General features: G+C 42.5%; 1 protein-coding gene across 8 annotated transcripts in view; it reads left to right on the top strand.

Annotated features, from left to right (window-relative positions):
• Positions 1 to 21,554, top strand: part of LOC120382995 (zinc finger BED domain-containing protein 5-like) — a 63,944-nt gene that overhangs the window by 11,471 nt on the left and 30,919 nt on the right. For 2 of the 8 annotated variants that reach the window (XR_005588320.1, XR_005588322.1), the window contains one exon: positions 1,401 to 2,121. The exons of 2 other annotated variants lie outside the window; for them this stretch is intronic. The gene's annotated coding sequence lies outside the window, so the exon portion shown is untranslated. Of the gene's footprint in view, positions 1 to 1,400; positions 2,122 to 5,551; positions 5,658 to 10,176; positions 10,350 to 21,554 lie in introns of those variants that run through there. 4 more of the 8 variants (XR_005588319.1, XR_005588323.1, XR_005588318.1 and 1 more) reach the window with 3 other exon arrangements.

Raw genomic sequence — 21,554 nt, 5'->3', positions numbered from 1 at the left:
GGGCCTTTAGTTTACATTCTGAACTTGGCCGAAGCAACAGGACCCTATTGCTCAGTTGGAAGACCCACAGATATTCCCTTTTCTTATAATACCACTGCGGTAGCTCTTCTGCTTTCTGGAGGTTTTCATAAGCAAATGCTCCCATAGTCTCGCCTCTTGTGTATATCTAGGATATATCAAATGACACTTTCAGCTTCCAGGTCTTGGGCTTACTATGTTTCTCACATGAGATCTAGTATGTTTCTGGGCTGCCTTCCATATAATAATGAGAAAGGAGAGAACCCTGTTGAGGCATGGGGGGGGGGGTTCCCAAATAGCAAGTAGTAATGCCAGGAGTCACTGATTCCAGTGTTGAGTGTCCCGGGCAATATATTTTAAGGAATATTCTTAAAGGTCTGATTAAATTGTTCAATCAATTGTCAGTTTGAGGGTGGTATACTGATGTCCAAAGATTTTGATCTTCAACAAATTTCAGACATTCCACATCAAGGGAGATGTAAAATTGGTTCCCTGGTCCATCAATCTCTTTGGGGACCCAGGCAAAGACTTTCAATAATTTCATCTACAATTATTTTGCACTCATGGATCACAATGGTACAGCTTCTGGATGGTAGATTATTCCATGCACTGTCACTAAGATATGTTGGTACCCCATCACACTTTTCTCTAGGAGTCCTACCATGTCAATGCCCACCCGCTTGAAAGGGACCTCAACCAAGGGGAGGGGTACCAGCAGAGCTCGTAGGATTCCTTTGAAGGCCACTAGTTGGCTGGCTGGGCAGGAGGAACAAATTTTTGACCTTTTTGACCTGTTTTTATTAATTTAGATGGAATAAATGGGCTAAAGGCATTAACATAATTTAGTTTTTGCCCAGCATTAAACTGTGTTAAACAATGTTTGGTATACAGAGACTTCAGCCTGTCTAGTACCTTGGCATGCATATCATTAAGCTTCCTTTTAACCTTTTATTAAAGATAAAGACAAGGGAAAAAAACAGTGAAAACATTTTGAAATGAATAATACTTTCATTTTAACATCTTCTGTTTCTTGTCTCTTCAGCTGGAGAGTTTAAGAGCAAAAACCCCTTGTTTGACAGTCTTTTTAGAGGGTGTTAAAGATGTAGTAATTGCCCTTTTGGGGGTGGGGAGATGTTAGTTGAGATGGGCTGGAGCTGTTAAAGTTTGGTCTCATTTCATCCCAGATTGTGTTTGCCATCTCTGACTCCACCTGAATCCCAATGTTATTTGGGTCCCCCTCTCTGGCCTGGTCTGGGCAGGACATGTCTCAGGATAAGGATGAAGGTCTGGGGTCCCAGGAGATGGTAGGGGTGGCACTTGGCAGCCATGATGGTGAAGCTTGCTCCAGTAGCTTCTGTCTGTTTTGTCTCCTTTTCTTTAAGGACTGTGATGAGGTGTTCACCCCATGCCAGCCCTGAAGGGGCTACGGAAGCTGAGAAGGACAAACTAGTGAGAGATGCCATGGATGAAGGGTTTAGGCTGGAGAAGCACCTCCTGACTGGAAGATGAAGCTCAGCTGAGCAGGTGTGGACTTGGCTACTATAAGGCCAGGAAGCTGGCAACAGAAATGGCTGCAGTGAGGAAGTCTGAAGCCACCCTTTGTGCATTAAAGAAGGAATGAGTAGGAGCCTGGCCCCGAGGGATGGGTGTATCCAGAAGAGAGAGAGAGAGAGGTGGAAAAGAGAGCCCATGGGAGGCAGAGCAGGTAGCAGCTCAAGGAGAGAGCAGCAAGTTTGGGGAGTGAGCAGATATTGGCTGCATGTTGCAGGGTCTCTGGGCTGGAACCTGGACTAGTGGCCAGGTTCCCCTACCAGCCGCTGACAGAGTGGCAGTGCCTGGATAGCAGGGCCAGTGAGACTCTCTACAGCTGGAGAGCTAAGTCTCAAAGAGAAAGCTGCAGCTCACAGAGTGAGAGGGGCTGCAGAGTGAGAAGTACAATGAGCTGAGAGACCCCAAGGAGAGGTATTGGTCCTGGAAGAAAGCTATTCCCCAGAGCAGCCAGGAAGAGGCGCCACCTGTGATGAGTGAGTACCCCAGGAAAAGGACCCGAAAGGGAGTGGTAGGAGGAATAGCCCATCCCCTCACTATTTGTCTACTAATTAGGCCCAGTTTGATAATAAACCAAAATGTCTGTAATTTCCATACTCACATTTTTTTGTTTAGCAAGCATGATTTTAACAGTATTTGAATTATATCAACAGACTTTTTGTTTGGATCAATTCAGTTTTTCTGTCTTTTTTTTTTCTTACAGCTAAGTATACCATTCTTTATTAAAAGTAAAGAGACCTACTTTTTATGGTTAATGCCCAAAGCAGGCAAAACGTTATAGGTTTAATTGTCACAACAGATCCTCAGCCACACGAAAAGCCAAAATTATGGACTCGGTTTTGTCCTACCCTGTGCAGGGCACTTAGGGTAGCCATGGGTCAAGTGAAGGAGTTTGTGATATGTCTGGGCCACTGAGAATTGAGTTTTTACTTTCTTTGTTTGCCAGTCTTCATCTACCAGATAGCACAGGGTTGGGCAAACTTTTTGGCCTGAGGGCCACATCTGGGTATGGAAATTGTATGGCAGGCCATGAATGCTCATGAAATTGGGAGTTGGAGTGTGGGAGGGGGTGAAGGCTCTGGGGTGGGGCCAGAAATGAGGAGTTCAGGGTGTGGGAGGGGGCTCCAGACTGAAGCAGGGATGCAGGGGGTGTGTGGGGAGGGCTCTGGCTGGGGATGCAGGCTCTGTGGTGGGGCTGGAGATGAGGGGTTTGGGGTGCAGGAGGGTGCTCCAGGCTGAGACCAAGGGGTTTGGAGGGTGGGAGGGGGATCAGGGCTGGGGTTGGGGTGTGGGGGAGAGGCTCAGGGGTGCAGGATCCAGGCAGTACTTGAAGCAACAGCATGTCCCCACTCCAGCTCCTATGCAGAGGTGTGGCCAGGCGGCTCTGTGTGCCACCCTGTCCGCAGCCACTGCCCCTGCAGCTCCCATTGCCCATGATTCCCAGCCAATGGGAGCTGCAGGGGGGGTGGCACTTGGGGTGGCAGCTGTGTGCAGAGACCCCTGGCCACCCTTATGTGTAGGAACTGGAGAAGGGACATGCCACTATTTCCAGGAGGTGTGCAGAAAGCCCCTGACTGGAACATAGCAAGCCCCTGACCCCGCTCCCCATCGGGAGCTCGAGGGCTGGATTAAAAGGTCTGACAGGCTGGACATGGTCCACGGGCCATAGTTTGCTCACCCCTGAGATAGCAGCTGGGACAAGGGGCCAGGAAGCCCAGTTGTCATTAGCCCCACCCCATCCTGTGATTGTGAGAGCTCCACGGTTCCTGACTGGGCTGCAGCCTCTATTAAGCCCAAAGAGGAAGCAAGAAGTTGTCTGAATAGCTGGGCTCCACCCTGCCATGGACTGCTTCCCTGGTGTTTACCTGTTGCTGACCTCCTAGCATCTAGACTCAGCCTGACTCTTGGTAACTGGCTCCTGGTTCCTGCCCTCCGGTACTGTTGCATGATCCTGACCTGCTGGTAACCTGACTGTCTGCCTCCTTATATCTGTTTCTTGGTTACAGCACTCCAGTTTGTCACTTAACTCCGATCTCCTGGTGTTCCGTGTCAGCCTGGTTCAGCTTCTGGCCCCTGGATCCTCAGCCCACACCCAACGCTAACCCCCAGGTCAGACTGCTCACATCCTAGCCCTAACAGAAAGTGTAAGGTAGGGTTGATCTGGGGACCCACATACTGTCATGAGGTTCTTGTGTCTCATGACAGTTGCACTGGGATGTTCGGGTAGCATCTGCTGTCTCTGTGATTGAGGCAGGTAGGTTCTACCAGAGTTTCTGGGTGGTGTCTGCAGACCCATCTCTGCCTGCTGGTGGAGGACCTGTATGAATTGTTCAAGGAAGATCAGCTCTGTGACCCGGATTGCTGTTGGGGGTTTCCAGCTTTAACCAGTGCCAGCAGAAGTCTTTCAGCTTCTGGGCAACTGCTCATGGCCTTGTCTTGAGGGAGGTATCTCTTGTTGTGGAAGCACTGATGGCAGGTCTCTTTATCAATGCCTAATCAGTCCAATATGGCTACCTGCACCTGTTCATAGTCTTGGGCAACCACCCTACCAAGGCCTCTATATGCTGCCTGGGCTTCCCCCCCCATCAATAGGGAGGCTAACTGGTGGCCAATGAGAGACCAACACTACTCTCAAAGTTTACCAGGAAGGACTGAGTTGTTTCCACCATCATCTGGGGTAGTGTCAGGATGTCATGGGGAAAGTACACCCCATCACCTTTTGGGGTTGGGAGGAAAAGGGTGTTATAGCCCCACAGCTGGGTACAAATGTCCTCCCTTAGGTTCAGGGCAGAATGACATAATGGCTAGGGTCCAAAAGTCAGTCCTCCTATGCAGGGCTGCATGGCCCAGTGGCCAGAGTCAATATGGCTGTTGTGCCTCACAGGGCTGTGTGGCCAAGTGGCTAGAGGGAGAAGTGGGATGCCACTGGTGTGGGTGGCAGCCAGCATAGGGGGACCCAGTCCCTCCCTACTCCACTGGGTCCCAACCCAGGGCCCTGGTAGCAGTGAATGGATTCACCACTAGGACAGTGGGGATCCATCCAAAACATGCTGCCTTTGTCCCAGTTCCACAACCAGACCAATGTCTAATTCTCCAGGTTACTTCTTTCCCTGTCTTCCAGCATGGCTGTACACAGGTATCCTGGGTCATTGGCTTGCACAGCTCCTGGCAATTCTGTCCCCTCTTGGGTTTCTATGGGCAGCTGAGCATCTGCCTGGGTCTCGGTGCACTTGGCTTCCACAATCTGGGGCTCCAGCAGCTCCTGGGTGGAAGCCTGCAAAGTGCATCCTCTCTCTCAGTGGTGAGGGGGCATGGCTTCCTCAGCCCACAAGATGGGGTTAACCCCTTCTTGTCCAGTGCAGGGCAACTACACTTGAGTTACACAGGGCCAGGGGCATTCTTTGAATTTTGGGAGATGTGATTTGTGCTGTGGCAGAGTCTGAGCAGCCTTGTATCAGCAACAAGTGGTCATACAAAGCCTTTGAACATCAGGGCTTCTGTCTCCAGCTCCCTCCTTTGTATTCCAGGAGGTTCTAAGTCCCTTACAGGAGGCCTGGTTCTTGCTCCCGTGGCACTGAATTGTTGCTCCCTTGAAGTCAAACTCTTCTGTCCCTTGTTTCCTGTTTCTCCCACTTCATACTTGGAGTTGCCCTGATTAGCTGCAGCAGCTGTGGGTGTGTTTCTCCATGACTGACATTTCTCATAGCTGAGCTGGTTTGGGGCTGATTTTGCTCTTGGCAGGTAGGGGTGGTTCTTAACTCCTTCCTCTCTGTGTTTTAAATTATAAGTTGGAGGCGGGGGTTGTAGACCCCACTGCACAGAAGGACAACAAATTAGCTTGTTATGAATAATACTTATGATGATTTCAAGAAAAACTCTGGAAACTTTAAAAGACATGACGACATCACAATGTGGATCTGCCAAACAGCTAGGAAAGGGAATAACATTCACTGTTGCACCTGCAGGCTGATTAGAATGTGGTTGGGAAGGTGCTATGCTGGTATAACTGGTATAATTTCCTGTGTAGACAAGCCCTTAGTGACAGTGGTGGAAAAAGGAAAGGAGACGAGCTGACAAGGTTGCAAGCCAGGGTAAGAGAATAGTGGAATCAGACAATGATAGTAAGGGGAAGCAGAACTGAAATATATATTGGCTCCAGCTAGCTGGTATTTTTTTATACCTACTGATTGTACTTTTTATTGTGAACCTTTTGTTTGATATAAATTATTTGAATAGGTCTTTTAACTACTGCTCTGAACACACTTAAGTTACTTCCACATCTAAAATATATCCCAAGCTCTCAAAGTTTCATGGGAATGGAGTGATTCTGAAACATTAAAATTCTTGTAAGTGCCTGGAGTAGGGAAAGCTGCTGGCTCTTTGAGATGTGCAGGTTACTTGAAAACAATCAGTGTATTTATGAAAGTATATAAAATGTTACAATATTTGTTGGTATAAAACCACTTTAATTTTAAATGGTCCCCTAAATTTCCATTCTAGAAGACCAAAACCTTCCTCATCACTTCCAGTTTTGCAATAGGCCCCAATCCTGCAACCACTTACTCATGTGCATTACATTATTCACATGAGAAATCCAATAGACTTCAGTGAGATGCACATGTGAGTCTATTACATCCATATATTTGCAGGATCACAGCCATTGTTTCCAGTGACCTTGTACTGCACACATTACAAGCCCTGACATAATTTTTCTTTTGGAATGGAGTTAAGTACTAGCAGCATCCAAGGCTTAAAAACACAGTGTAAGATCCATATCTGCAAATGATGCTCATAGAAAAATATGGCATGTTGTATTATCAGAGGTGTTATGTTGTCATTAAAGGCTCTCTGGTGATACATGTGAAGGAAATGGTAGAGTTAATGTTCATTTAATGTTTAACTTAATCTTTTCTTGACTTTTGAGTGCCTAACTATGCAACTTTTTTTTTTTTACATTTAATTTCCTAAATTAAAAACAACTCCGCCTATTCACTCTTAGGAATCATTTGGATCATGTTTTGTCATTTTAAAAGTACAGAAATATGAAAACAATGTTTTTGACTGGAAGTCCATGTCACCCTTACCAATGGAGGCATTGTATGGAACTCTGGAAAACCCTACTATGTTACTTGCTTTTTCTGCCTGTGCTACAGTTCTTACATTTAAAACCAGATGCCATTCCACAATATCAGGACAGACTTTTAATTTCACAGATGCAGTGGAACTCACTTGTAGAAATCTGGTTTTGTTGTTCAAAGAACAAACTTGTTGTATGCATGACTTCTAACTATGCTAGAATTGGTTTGATGTGCAAATAGAAATTTGGCACTTTGATTCTTTTACTTGTACATAAAACGTAACTATATTTGTACTCTCTGAAAAGTGCTATGTGATCGATACAGGTAATTTCTTTAGTGGCTCTTGAAAATTCTGTCCCATATTCTCATTCTTTGATCACAGAACCCCTCAAACTGACCAGGACAACTCAGAATCCAAGAATTGTGAACAGCCATATTGTGACCCTCTACTCACAGTTAATAGTCCTTTATACCATAAGTAATCCCAATGAAGTCAAATGAAATACTTGTGGAATAAGGTATTACTCAATGTGAGTAAGGGGATGACAGGGTGACTCTGAATTATGCTAAATCACCAAAAATTCAAAAATCAGAGAAACAGGGTATTGCTCTTTCTTAATGTTTTCTTCAATCAGTTGCAAGCCACATACAATATTGCTATCACACCTGGCCCAAGAGAAGTGGAGTGAATAGAAGGTTGCTTATAAACAGCTAGGCCATGGTACAAGTCTTCTAAAGACCATTAGAGAAAGGTATGTTTTGAGTAAGTAGAGGTTTAGTCAAGGAATTTATTGCTCTTTCAAGAACAGCTGCAGCTTGTTTTTTCTAATTAGAATGGCTCTCTCCAAACAACCTTCTTTTTTAGTCTGAAGCAGAAACAATGCATCTTAAATAAATAAGCAACTCCAATAATGTTGCTGTAAAACCACAACTGGGAGTTTACATTCAAAGGGGGCTGGGAAGGCTTTCACAATTTCAAACCACCTGTATTACATTTGGAAAGTGTCATGTCACTGTGCTCTGACAGTTACATGTATGACCTAAAAATAAATAGGTTACACTGTGTTCCATGTATACACACACTAGCATATTAGCTTTTATCTACAGGCTTCCTGCTATTTGACTCGTATGCCCACAAGCAGTGCTACTTTAAAATCAATCAGATTTTGCAGGGGTGTAGTTTTGCTGCCACGCAGATCAGATCGCAGGATCAGAGTCCTAATTTAGAAAGCTAAAAATTTTTGTTATAGTTTGTTACTGAAAACTCCAAGTTAACTTTCATAAACGCTCACTTTCATAAGTGTGTTGTTTTTTTTATTGACATTTGGCATGTGTCTAACAACCAAGTCGCTTCTGGAATGTTCAGTTGAATCACTAAACACTTCAGGCCAGATTCTGATTCCCTTACTCACATTTCATTGGGATTATTGATTTAGGGGATCAGAATCTATCATGAATACAATCAACAAGTGAAAAAAGATAAAATAAGAAAAGCTGATTTAGTCAATGGAAAACTTTTTTCCTTCTATCTAGCGGGTGTGACAGGTCCTTTCTCTCTATTAGAGCATAGCAAATGCCTCTCTCCTCTCACATTTCCCACACCCTGGCCTTCATCCTTCTGGCTAAGGAGGATTGGCAGCAACATTCTTTGGTGCCTATAAAGTATAAACATAGCTTCTTAATGAGCTAAAAAACCTGCTGTCACAAAAAGCATGGAAAGTCTTTCTATATTTTCTAAAACATCTGGAAATCCAGTGGGTGCAAATATCTGAAAGGAATGGAGATCTTTTTATTTTTTTCCTACAAAAATAAGGTGCTTATTGAAGTGAAAGCAATAGTTAGAATACCAGCTCAGGCAAATGTTCTGAGCAGGTTCCCTGTTTGTGCCAATGCACTTTAGGTCCAGACTTCTAAATAATTCAGTGCTAATGGTGCATATTGCAACCTTCATCATTGTAGTATCAGAGCACCTGTTAGTAGGACATTAAGGGACATGATTAAAATCGGTCCTGATCTGCTCAGTCTCACTTGAAGTTCAAATTTTACAATTAATTGGTTGTAATTTTGAATGGAGTTGTGCCAAACTCTCTCGTCAGAGTATTGTATAGAGTAGTAGCTTCTAATTCTGTGATAGTGTAGAAAAAAATTTAGGTCGTATTGCAAACTGTCAATTACAATTCAAAATAGAATAGACATCTAAGGTAGACTAGCAGATTTTGAGCGACTTGGCCATGTATGGTATTCCATGGTTGCTACTTGAATAGAAAGCCTGTGCCTGATAGTGGGTGTATTTTTATTTTGTCAGTGATGGGTTTTTTTATTTCTCTGAACAAGACCTCAAAGTAGCATATATAAATAAACACACTGAAAAGCTACATTAAAAGAACATTGACGTTGCAAAGACAAAGACACAAATTAGAAAATACCAGAATTAAAGTTGCCTGGGCAACCTTGATTGGGCTGGTTTGTGCATATGCATTATGACCCAGGCTTTAATTATGTTATTACATACCATTTTTCCCCACTGGACCCTTGCCTCATTCCATGCACAGGATGGATGGTGCTCACTTAGGGAGCTGCTAGTCAATATTTAGTTTTCTCCTCATGATTCAGTGTGTGGTCTCCATGCCTTATATCCTACACAGTATTCAAATTATTATTATTCATTTATTGGCTTTTCTATGGAACTCATCACTATAGTGTCTGAGTGCTTCACGGTCACTAATGAATTTATTTTCAGCACAACCCAGCAAGATAAGAGGTATTTATTATTAGAGCTGGTTGAAAAATGTTATAAGAAAAAAATTCTGTCAAAATGCCCTTTCATTGATACCAGAATGTTTCATGAACATGCATCAGTTTCAATTAAAATTTTGTTTTGAAAAGTGTGTCAGGTCCAGAATGGAATTTCTAGTCAAAACCAGAGCAAGAAAGAGGCACTCACTTGAGTGTGGGAGACCCACATTCAAGTCCATACTTCACCCAACTGGAGCAGGTACGTCTTGAATATGGGAGTGCCCTACCCACTAGGCTATTGCCTGTGTGGGAGGGAACAGTCAGATGTGTTCTCAGACAATTTTTTGAAAGGTCTCATAGTCATTCCACACTGGCATTAAACCACATTTTGAAACCTTGGAATTTTTTGTGAGATGGAATTCTTTTCTGGCCAATCCCAATTATTATCCCTATTTTGCAGATGGAGAATTGAGGCGCACAGAAATTCAGATTGCAAGTATCCACTAATTTTGGGTGCTCAGTTTGCGACATCTAGGACCTGATTTTTTTTCACAGTAGTTAGCATTACATAGCACTTCATGTGTTCAAAGACCAGTTCCTGTGGAGCTCAATTGCAGAAGTGCTAAGTGCGCACTGCTGCAGATCAGATCAGATCCTATGGTCTCAGATGGGACACCTACAAAATGAGGAATGCACAATTAGAGACCACCTGTGAAAGGTCAATTTAACTGACCTGCCTACATAGGAACTTTATGGCACAGGCAGGGCTAGAATCCAGTTGTCCAGGACAGCAGCCAACTGCTTTAACCATGAGACCACCCTTAACTCTGCTTGGAACTCTCTCCACCATTAACTACACATCTTCCAACTTCTTCAACTAATGAGGCTGGGTTCTTACAGACAATAGCTTCCTTCACTACATGACTCTGACTCCATCCCAGAACAGATCCATCCTATGCACTGAATCAGGTGAGAGTTCTGTGGAGGAAATAGGATGTGATCACATAATTAAAGTTGATATCATAATTCATACAAGAAGCCAAATTAAGGCTGAAGAAGCAACCTTAATTCTGGCATTTACTGAATATGGAGTACTTGGTTTTGCAACCTTTCATGTTATTTTTGTGTTTGTGTAATTGTGATGGCTTTAAAAATTAAAAAAAAAAACAAAACAAATTGCATCATACTGATAGCCGCATGGGTTATCAGCAGGGTTGGAATCTTTTGATCCACTGCACAGACCTCTTCCACATAAGTTAACCGTAGTAGTAACAGTAGTTGGTGGTTACCCTCTGTGGACCAGCACTAGTGTGGGGGATGGGACCCACATTTTGTCAGTGGGTTTCACTGATATTTGCTGACAGCAGAGGAGTGGCAAGACTCAGGAATCTTAGATTCCATTCCAGGCTCTGAAGAGTAGTGTGCTCTAGTGGGTATAGACTCTTCTGCCAGTTTCTCCCAAATTTGACCACTTCTGTCCCTTCCCCTCCAACCTGTCCCTATTTTAGTCCTGTCTCTTTCCCAGCCTGGCTACTCACCCCAGTCCTATTTTCCTCACCTATTCAGTCTGTCTCCACTCTTCAGGCTTCTCATCCCTGTCCCAGTGTCCTTGTCCAGCCATTTTAGTCTTCCCCTCCACCCAAAACTCCTTGTCTCTCTCCCAGTCCCTCCCCCATACATGACCAATTTATTTACTATGAAGTTTGAACCAAAAATGCAGCCTGAGAATTTTTTTTTAATTATTTTTGTCAGGTTGGAGACATGAGGAAAAATTTAACCTAGGATGGCTCTAGGAAAGAACGATTTAAATGGGACCATTGTTGAGGGTTTTTTTTTTCATAAAGGCATTTAAGCTTGAAAGCTTTTTTTCAGGTCTGGGCAGGGGTGGAACATACAGCAACAACATAACCCTTTTTATATGATGGTTTGAGCTAATGCACAGCAGTTTATATGTGGTAACCTAATCAGTGCTCTGGTTTTATTTTTATTGCTTTGAGCTAGAGAGACTGGAGACTGCTGTTATAACTAGTCATATGGGGCTAATTATATGCTAACAAAATGTATAGCTTTAAAGGTAGGTGCCACTCAGGACTTAAGCTATCTGACAGTGTCCCATTAATTTGTCAAGAGATGGAATTTTCTGACACGGTTTTAGTTCTTTTCCTGAAGCTTGCATAGTTAGCCTTGGTTGTGCAGAGAGATCTTTGTTGTGAAGAGGTCTAATCAGTAATTGTGATATCCTAGGGCCAGTCCAGCTGACGGGGCTGGTCTGTGAATAGCCTGGCAGACTGCACATAGGGGTGTGTGCAGCGAGTGTCCAATTGTGCAAGATGGCAAAAAGTTTGCTCAGCAGCTGGGAGAGGTGGAGCTGTTTTGGGGAAAGGAAAAGAGGAGCCAAGCATCTACCAAGTACATAGTGAGGCATGTGGTTAAAAAGGGAACTAGTACAGGAGGCACTAGCAAGCCCAAAAGTTAGTTGTCTAACATTAGCTCTGAAATGCTAATACTTGATAAGGACTCAGTGCTGTAGGGGGCCTGAGTTCATCTCTTCATGATGCTTCTTGGCTGTGTCTCCTCTCCTACCTCAGCTCAGAGGTTAAATATATGTGAACTCGTCAGTAGCACCTCAGAGTCCACTTGCTCAGCTATTGAAACTAACTCCTGTTCAAGTCAACGGGAACTGCAGGTACTCAGCACCTCTCAGTATATGAGCCCTAAGAAATGAAGGGCCAGAATCTGGTCCCACTCCAGCTGTCTTGCGCTTCTCTGTTGGTACAAATTATCAGGAAATGGAGTTTAATCAGTAACCTGGGAATTCCCCTGGTGTAAGGGAATCCCTGATTGGGGTAGAGTTGGTGCAGTGACTCTGCAACGGCTTCTATTTACCCTTTCTTAGGGTATGTCTACACTACCTGCTGGATTGGCGGGTAGTGATTGATCTATCGCGTCTTGTCTAGACATGATACATCGATCCCCGAACATATTCCACGTCGACTCCGGAACTCCACCAGGGTGAAAGGCAGAAGCGGAGTCTATGGGGGAGCGGCAGTTGTCGATTCCATGCCACGAGAATGCGAAGTAAGTCAATCTAAGATACACTGACTTCAGCTACGCTAGTTTCATAGCTGAAGTTGCGTATCTTAGATCGATTTCCTCCCCCCCCAATGTAGACCAGACCTTAGTCTTTTTTTTTTTTTCAGTTAAAAAAAACCCCAACAACAACAAAGCCAAACCTCCCACTACAATTACTGCTAGGAGCTGGTGCTAATTGTAGCAGTTGTGTCAAATCAAAAATTATTTATGACAAGGGGGAGAGCTGGAAAACATTGTGGGATGGGAAAGGGAGAGAGCCAGGAGGAGAAGGAGTGCAGGGGGTAATTAGCATGAGGAGAGATCTTGGATTTACTAAGAGGCTTTCCTTGAAAATTAGGGCCAAAAGTATCTCAAAACAGCCTAAAAAAGGACTTCAGAACTGATACAGATGAGTAAAATCTTTACATAAAAATACTGTGCATATGTAACCCTTTGCCAGCTAGGAGCTGAGACCCAAATCCTCAGACATATTTAGGCACAGATTCCCATTGACTGGAGTTAGTGACCTAAATACCTTTGCAGTTCTGGGCCTTAGTGGCTTCCATAAATCAGCTACTTGGAAAATGTATTATTTTTTCATATGGTAGAGGCTATAAAATTGCTTTCCAATGGTAACGGTTATGTAGTAAGGTGTGTGTGTGTGTATATGTGTATGTGTATATATATATATATATGTGTGTGTGTGTATATATATATATATATATATATATATATATATATATATATATATATATATATATATATATATATATATATATATAAATAATTTTTTTCGTTCACTTAATATATGGCACATGCTCTAGAGCAGGGGTTCTCAAACCGGGGGTCGGAACCCCTCAGAGGGTCGTGAGGTTATGACATGGGGGGTTGCAAGTTGTCAGCCTCCACTCCAAATCCCACTTTGCCTCCAGCATTTATAATAGGGTTAAATAAGTTTCTTTTATTTTTTAAATTTATAAGAGGGGGTCACACTCAGAGGCTTGCTATGTCAGAGGCGTCACCAGTACAAATGTTTGAGAACTACTGCTCTAGAGTGAAAAGTTGGGACCCATGATATTTTACAAACTTCGTTTACATAAAATAGTAGCAGCCAATTGCACCCTTGCTAATCTTTCAGATAAAGTAGAAATAATGGATTCTAACAATGTGTCTGAAATACAACCATCTTTACCCAATTTCTTTGACTTTGGGATTTAGATCTCATAGACAGAGGACCAAATTCATGCTACTAATTGATATTAATGTGTTCATATTTACCTATCTCAAGGTGGGGTTGGTGTTATAAAGATTCATCACTTCATGTGTATACAGCACTTGGAAGATTAAAAGTACTACCTAAATGCTAATATAATATATAAACACTTAGGTCTTCTGTATTTGAGTTAAAATTTAGCACACATAATGGAAACTGTTTAGAAACTATGCAGCTGTTCGATTTTGATTATCGCTCACTGATATACATTACAAACAAGAAAGGAACTAATTTCATCAATGACAAACTATTTGTAACTTGTTCCTGTTGAAGTGTGCATGATTGATTATAAGTCAAATATCTTCCACTTCCTGTTCAACACACAGTTTTTACAATTGGGACTTTAATAAGGCTGAACCCAATAAGATAAACCTGTCTACTTGAAAGGATCCTATTTATAAATCACTGGCCTTCAAACAAATCCATAGCATATTGGTGTCTGACCTTAGCAGAAACAAAGCCTAAAGGGGACTGAAATGTGCACTGTAATTATACCACTCTTCACATGATATCAGGTTTTAAATCAGTTCCTAGAAGCCTCTCCAGTGAGCATGGCTCATGTGTCAAAACAGTCAGCTTAATTTCATAACCTTAAATATACAACTTGGTGAAGTGTGAATGGGTTTGGAAGAAAATAGAACAGGGAGGGAGGACTTGGAGGGCAAGTGTGTTCATGTGTTTTAGATATAAACTAACACCCCAACTCTGGAGGTGCAAATTTAGGGTTGGATTCTGTAACCCTCATGTTGATTAGTATTTTTTCTCAGACAAGCATCTCATTAAATTTGAATCTATCAGTACTAGGGGTAGAGTATAACTGATTGTGTTCATTTCAAACTGTCAGGTTTTCCAGACTGACCATCTTTTGATGGAAACCCGATTAGTTCACACAAGCGGAGCTACTTCAGACCAAATCAGTACTTTGATACATCTCCAAAGAACATCTAAGGCCTTGTGTGTACACAAATGCACTGGTTCATCTAAAGGTGTGGTGTTAAACCAAAATTAATGAAATGTATGCAAGTTTGTGCTTAGACATTCTTATTTCAGTTTGAGTGACTTTGTTTTAGCTTAATCCTGAAAAATACCCAAACTGATTGAGCTACACTGAAATAAATCACTCTTAAATTCAAATGTGTGTATCTACACACAAGCTCTGCATTAGTTAAACTATCTCATTTTAAAAATGCACTTTTAGTTAAGTCAGTCTAGGCAGACCTAAGTAGTAGTTTTGGAAACTCAAATAGTAGGGGGTCAAATCCAGAAAGGTATTAGGAGTTACTCTGCTCAGCAGTGATACTCAGACTGCAGCTGTTGAACCACAAGTGGTTCTTTAATGTGGCTCCTGCAGCTCTTTGCAGCACATGATATTAGAACACTGGTTAATAATTAAAACACAATCGAAGTTATTAACCAATCGGGGCTTTTACTACGCTCATGCTTGATACCGCTCTTGCTCAGCCTACATTCCCCTGTGTCCCCAGCTGTCTTCCGTATAGGTGTTTGGGCTGTCCCCCCTTGTCAGTGACGTGCATTTCCTGCTGCACAGTCTGACAAGTATCAGCATCTAAGGCATGCTCAAAGCACACCTGGATCAGGCCCTGCTGGCAAAATAAGCATTCCCCCACTTACTCTAAAACCTCTTTGAGGCCTGCACAGCTTTGGCTAGAACTTGAGCTCCAAGCTGCTCGCTAGTTGTGGGGCAGGATCAGGGATTAGGTGGCTTGTGAATGCTGAACAGTGGAAAGGTAGCCCCCATGGTGTCAGGCAGCAGCTCAGTGGCAGGTTTCAAAATGTCAGTGGCACCAAAATAGTGGCCTTAGGCACCTAAAAAGGTGGATAGGCCTTTGAGTATCTGGGCCTCAGTGAGTCAGTATTGAATCAGAGCCCTAGCACTATATTGTGAGGCACTCTGGTGCTAGTGAGTCATTTTAGATGTGACCTAAAACCAAGATCCTGATCACTTGGGATCATGTAAAATCCTGTTTTTACATATTTGTGAGTTGAGGATTATGAACACTGGCTAAATTCCAATTCTGTCTACACATACCTGAAATCTCCTTGTCCCGGTCTGTGGCAAGCACACTTTTACTCCAGAGATGGCTGCATTTCAGTGATTGGGGAAGTGACCACTGTATATAGTTTGTATAATTTTTTTTCTAAAGTATCTTAGGATCCTTCTGTATGCCTGCTGTAAGCTGGGTATTAATCAGCTGAAAACAGAAGAGGAGAGAGATGTAGGCATATTAGTCAATCACAAGATGATTATGAGCCACCAATTTCATGTGGCTGTGATAAAGACAAATGTGATCTTAGGATGTAGCGGATAAGGAATTTCCAGTAGAGATTGTACAATGGCATTAATACTTCGCAAAGCATTGGTAAAACCTGAAATACTTTGTATAATTCTGATCACCCATGTTCAAGAAAGATGAACAGGTACAGAGAAAGGGTTCTAGACTGATCAGAAAAATGGAGAGCCTGTCTTATGAGAGGAGACCAAAAGAGCTTGTATTATTTAGCCTCTTAGTAAATTGAAGGCTGAGTGCAGATATGATTGGTGCCTATAAATGCACCAGGGAGGGAGAAGAGCCAATTAAAGTAAAGGAAACTGTTGGCACCAGAACAAATAAGTGTAAACTGGCCATAAATAAATTTAGACTGGAAATTAGAAGGCTTCTAACTATCCGAGGAGTGATATTCTGGAACAGCCTCCCAATAGGAGTATAGGAGCAACCAATCTAATTTTAAGATAGAGCTTGATAAATTTATAAGTGGGATTGTTCAATGGAGTTCCCTGCAGTGGTTTGAGGGGGGCGGGGTGGGATTGCTGTCAATGGCCCACAGAGTCCCTTCTGGTCCTATGTCTCATGTTTCTAGATCTTTTGCTTCAGGACTTCAGCTGGTCACCTGCAGGGGTCAGGAGGGAAATTTTTTTTCTGCTGGTGAATTCTGGTTTTTTTTCCACCCTCCTTTTTAAGCATCAAAATGTCCACGGCTGGATATGGGACACTGGATGGGGTGGGCCAGTGCTCTGTGGTGGTGCTGAGAATTCTTTCTTATATGCTTGGCTGGTGGGTCTTGCTCACATACACAGGGACAAACTGACTGCCATTTTCAAGTTTGGGAAGGAATTTTTCTCCCTGGTCAGATTGTCAGGGACCTGGGAGGGGAAGAGGAGTGTTCACCTTGCTCTGCAGTATGGGGCACAGATCACTTGCTATGACCATGTTGGTATATCTCACTTAATCAGTTCCCTGCTGTTGCAGGGGTTTCAGGCATGGTTGCACCTCAGACCCTCCTGGTGTGAGAACAGTAGTTTAGTCTCCTGAGGGCTGTAATACTTTAGTCTAATCCATTTTATTGGGCTCAACACAGGGGTAACTGGGTGGGGTTTAATGGCCTGTGATGTGCAGGGGATCACTAGATCTGGTGGTCCCTTCTGGCCTTAAACACTGACTCCATGAAGATGAATGACACATTTAAATGAAAGGTAGGTTTCAGATTTTGGAGACAGAGATGAAAGCCTCAGCTATCCTTATCTTAGAGCTGATGCCTTCATCCTGTGGGCTGTGCTGTTCTCTGTAGTTAGCAACTATTCCTAACTGGCAACTTTCACAAGCTAAAACACCTTGCAATGGGCTTATCATAAATACCTAAGTAGTCTTGGAAGTACAACAAAATGTGGACCTTAAACAACCAATTTCAAATCCTACCTAGTCTTAGTCTGTTCCAGTCATGCCTATAGCAGTATTACCAACTTGTGATTATTTTGAGTGACATGATTTTTGGCTGGGACTGGGGACAGTTGGTCACACAAGTTACTACATCTAGCAAATTTGAACCCTCTGATTGCTGCCTGCACCATTTGCCTGCCTCCTGGGGCAGATTAAGCAATTTGAGCTGCTGCAGACAGAGCTCTCTTTCCCTTCCTCTCCCAGTAGCAACCCAAAGCCATTCTCACAGGAGTGGAGAAGTAGCTAAAGAGCCCTACTGCTCATGGCAGCTCCACCTCCTGCTCCCCCCTCCTCTCCTATGAATAATGGGGACAGGATGGTTTCTCTGTTCCTCCCATCCAACCTCCTGCAGCACCAGCCTGGGAAAGAGTAAAGGTGAGTGAAGAGTTCCTGGATCTATCCCCCAACTTGGAAAGGTGAGACAGGATTCCATTGCAGCCTCCCCAGGCCTGGAAGAGTAGGGTGAAGAACCCCAGAAGGAGCAGATGTGAGGCTCAGGAGGGTTAAATTGATGGTGGGGGCAGAATTAATTGCTGGGCATGGGACAGGCTCCTGCCCTGAGAACTCCTGCAGCAAGGGCCAAAATCCCCTTATCTCACACATTTGGAAGAGTGAGCATCACTAACTGCCGCTCACATAAACTTGGGATGGGAAAGGGGCACGGAGGATAAAAATCAATGATTTACAAAAACAATTTTTTTTAAATTTAAATTTAATTTAAATTGAACTGATTTTTTTAAGACAACTTATGTTAAGTCCAAAATTTACTAAAATCTATTCAGATAATTTAAATTAAATACAAAATATTAAGCAGTACATGTTTGCTGCCAAGTTTCAAAGAATCAAACCACTGGACTGCTGGAATTCACTAGCTAAGCACCTGGAACCAGAGTGTGAAGTGCTAAACCACCTTTTGATAGCCATAGCTTCTTCTGGCAGTGCAAACAGAATATTTGCTTCATTTCAGTTTATTCAAGTAGTTCAGTGCAGTGACTAGTTCATTCAAAGTTAGGAAACCAATTGGGAGCTGAAGAAACAGGAAAACTGGTTTTCCTTTTCCAATCTATGAATAAAAATGAGGTCTGAAAGGATGAGATCTACTAGTTCTAAATCTTGAAGGACATGGAGACAATCAATTCACGAACTACAGATAATATTTCACTTGTTTAATTAAATCAGATAATTTAAAATGCAAAATATGTTTTGATAAACTTCTTGATCATCTTTCTTATGTATCCAGCACATCTTATATAAGTAAAGTAGTTCTATTTAACTAATAAACCATTTAAAAAATTCTGTTTGGGTGTTTTTATGGATTTTGGATTTCTATCCAAACAGATGAAGTAAAATCACAAGTAAAAAAAATCTTTGAGTACATAAAGGGTGAACGATGTATTAACATAATAAAAAATGTAAAAATTTAGAATTGTGAATAAGTATAAACCCTAATTTCTTAAATGTGCATAGATATACTATCTTGGTGCAGAAGGAGCATTCAAGGAAGATAAGACCATTGTGCAGAAGCTAAATGAATTCTCTGCAGTGAAAACAAATGCAAAGAATGTGAGGGAGATTCTCATAACTAAGCCATTCTTTTTAGGTGACAAATATGAGACACAGTCCCAGATTGAGATGTTCATATAGGAGGTTTTGGAACAAATGGATAAATTAGTAATGAGTCAGGACCAGATGGTATTCACCCTACAGTTCTGAAAGAACTCAAATGTGAAATTATAGAACTACTAACTGTGGTATAGAACCATCACTTAAATCAGCCTCTGTAGCAGATGACTAGAGGATAGCTAATGTAATACAGATTTAAAAAAACCCCCAAAACTCAAGAGGTTATCCTGGCAATTACAGGCCAGTAAGTTCTATTATCGTTTCAACCAATTTGCTTGGTACCAAAGTTTACAGAAGCTTGACTTTTCCCTGTATAATTCTAAGTGAAGTCATGCCTCACCAATCTAGTAGAATTCTTTGGTGTGAACAAGGATGAGCCGGTGGATATAGTATACTTGTACTTTCAAAAAGCCTTTGAGGTCCCACACCAAAGGCTTTTAAGTAAAGTAAGTGGTAAGAGGGAAGGTCCTTTCATGGATCAACAACTGATTAAAAGAAGGAAACAAAGAGTAGGAATGAATAGTCAATTTTTGCAGTGGAGAGAGGTAAATAGCAGTGTCTTGCCAACATCTGTTCAGGAACCAGTGCTGGTTAACAGATCCATAAATGATCTGGAAAGGGGGTAAACAGTGAGGTGGTAAAATTTGCACATGATACAAAATTCATCAAGATAAGGGATGAATATTATATAGGCAAACAGTACAGGAATGCAGCGGCAAGATTAGAAAGGCAAAGGCACAAAATGAGCTCCAACTAGCTACGGGAATCAAGGGAAACAAGAAGAATTTTTATCAATACATTAGAAGCAAGAGGAAGACCAAAGACAGGGTATGCCCACTTCTCAGTGAGGAGGGAGAAACAGTAACAGGAAACTTGGAAGTGGCAGAGATGCTTAATGACTTCTTTGTTTCAGTCTTCACCGAGAAGTCTGAAGGAATGCCTAACATAGTGAATGCTAATGGGAAGGGGGTAGGTTTAGAAGAGAAAATAAAACAAGTTAAAAATATCTTAGAAAAGTTAGATGCCTGCAAGTCACCAGGGCCTGATGAAATGCATCCTAGAATACTCAAGGAGCTAACCGAGGAGGTATCTGAGCCTCTAGCTATTATCTCTGGAAAATCATGGGAGACGAGAGATTCCAGAAGACTGGAAAAGGGCAAACATAGTGCCCATCTACAAAAAGGGCAATAAAAGCAACCCAGGAAACTACAGACCAGTTAATTTAACTTTTATGCCAGGGAAGATAATGGAGCAAGTAATTAAGGAAATTATCTGCAAACACTTGGAAGGTGGTAAGTTGATAAGGAATAGCCAGTATGGATTTGTAAAGAACAAATCATGTCAAACCAATCTCATAGCTTTCTTTTATAGGATAACGAGTCTTGTGGATAAGGGAGAAGCAGTGGATGTGGTATACCTAGACTTTAGTAAGGCATTTGATACGGTCTCGCATGATATTCTTATTGATAAACTAGGCAAATACAACTTAGGTGGGTGCATAACTGGCTGGATAAACATACTCAGTAGTTATTAATGGTTCCCAATCCTGCTGGAAAGGTATAATGAGTGGGGTTCTGCAGGGGTCTGTTTTGGGACCGGCTCTGTTCAATATCTTCATCAACGACTTAGAAATTGGCATAGAAAGTACACTTATTAAGTTTGCAGATGATACCAAACTGGAAGGGATTGCAAATACTTTGGAGGATAGGGTCAAAATTCAAAATGATCTGGACAAATTGGAGAAATAGTCTGAGGTAAATAGGATGAAGTTTAATAAAGACAAATGCAAAGTGCTCCACTTAAGAAGGAACAATTAGTTTCACGCATACAGAATGGGAAGAGACTGTCTAGGAAGGAGTATGGCAGAAAGGGATCTAGGGGTTATAGTGGACCACAAGCTAAATAACATAATAAAAAACCCAGTGTGGTGCTGTTGCAAAAAAAAAAATGTGATTCTGGGATGCATTAACAGGTGTGTTGTGAGCAAGACACGAGAAGTCATTCTTCCGCTCTACTCTGTACTGGTCAGGCCTCAGCTAGAGTATTGTGTCTAGTTCTGGGCACTGCATTTCAAGAAAGATGTGGAGAGGGTCCAGAGAAGAGCAACAAGAATGATTAAAGGTCTAGAGAACATGACCTATGAAGAAAGGCTGAAAGAATTGGGTTTGTTTAGTTTGGAAAAGAGGAGAAGACTGAGAGGAGACATGATACTTGAAAACTGCTATCTAAAAGGGTGTCATAAGGAGATGGGAGAAAACTTGTTCTATCCTTAGAAGCAGGGCCGGTGCAACCATTTAGGTGACCTAGGCAGTCGCCTAGGGCACTGGCATTTGGGGGGCACCATTTTCTTCGGCAGCAACCGAGGCGGCCGGATCTTCGGTCGCCCCAGTTGCCGCTGGCATTTAGGCGGAGGGAGCTGGGGCAGGGGAGCGTGGGGAGGGCCACCTGCAGCAAGTAGGGGGGGGGCAG

The sequence above is a fragment of the Mauremys reevesii genome, linkage group 1 (genome assembly GCF_016161935.1).
Source record: "Mauremys reevesii isolate NIE-2019 linkage group 1, ASM1616193v1, whole genome shotgun sequence".
Taxonomy (NCBI): domain Eukaryota; kingdom Metazoa; phylum Chordata; order Testudines; family Geoemydidae; genus Mauremys; species Mauremys reevesii.
This window is presented reverse-complemented; position numbering and strand designations above follow the sequence as displayed.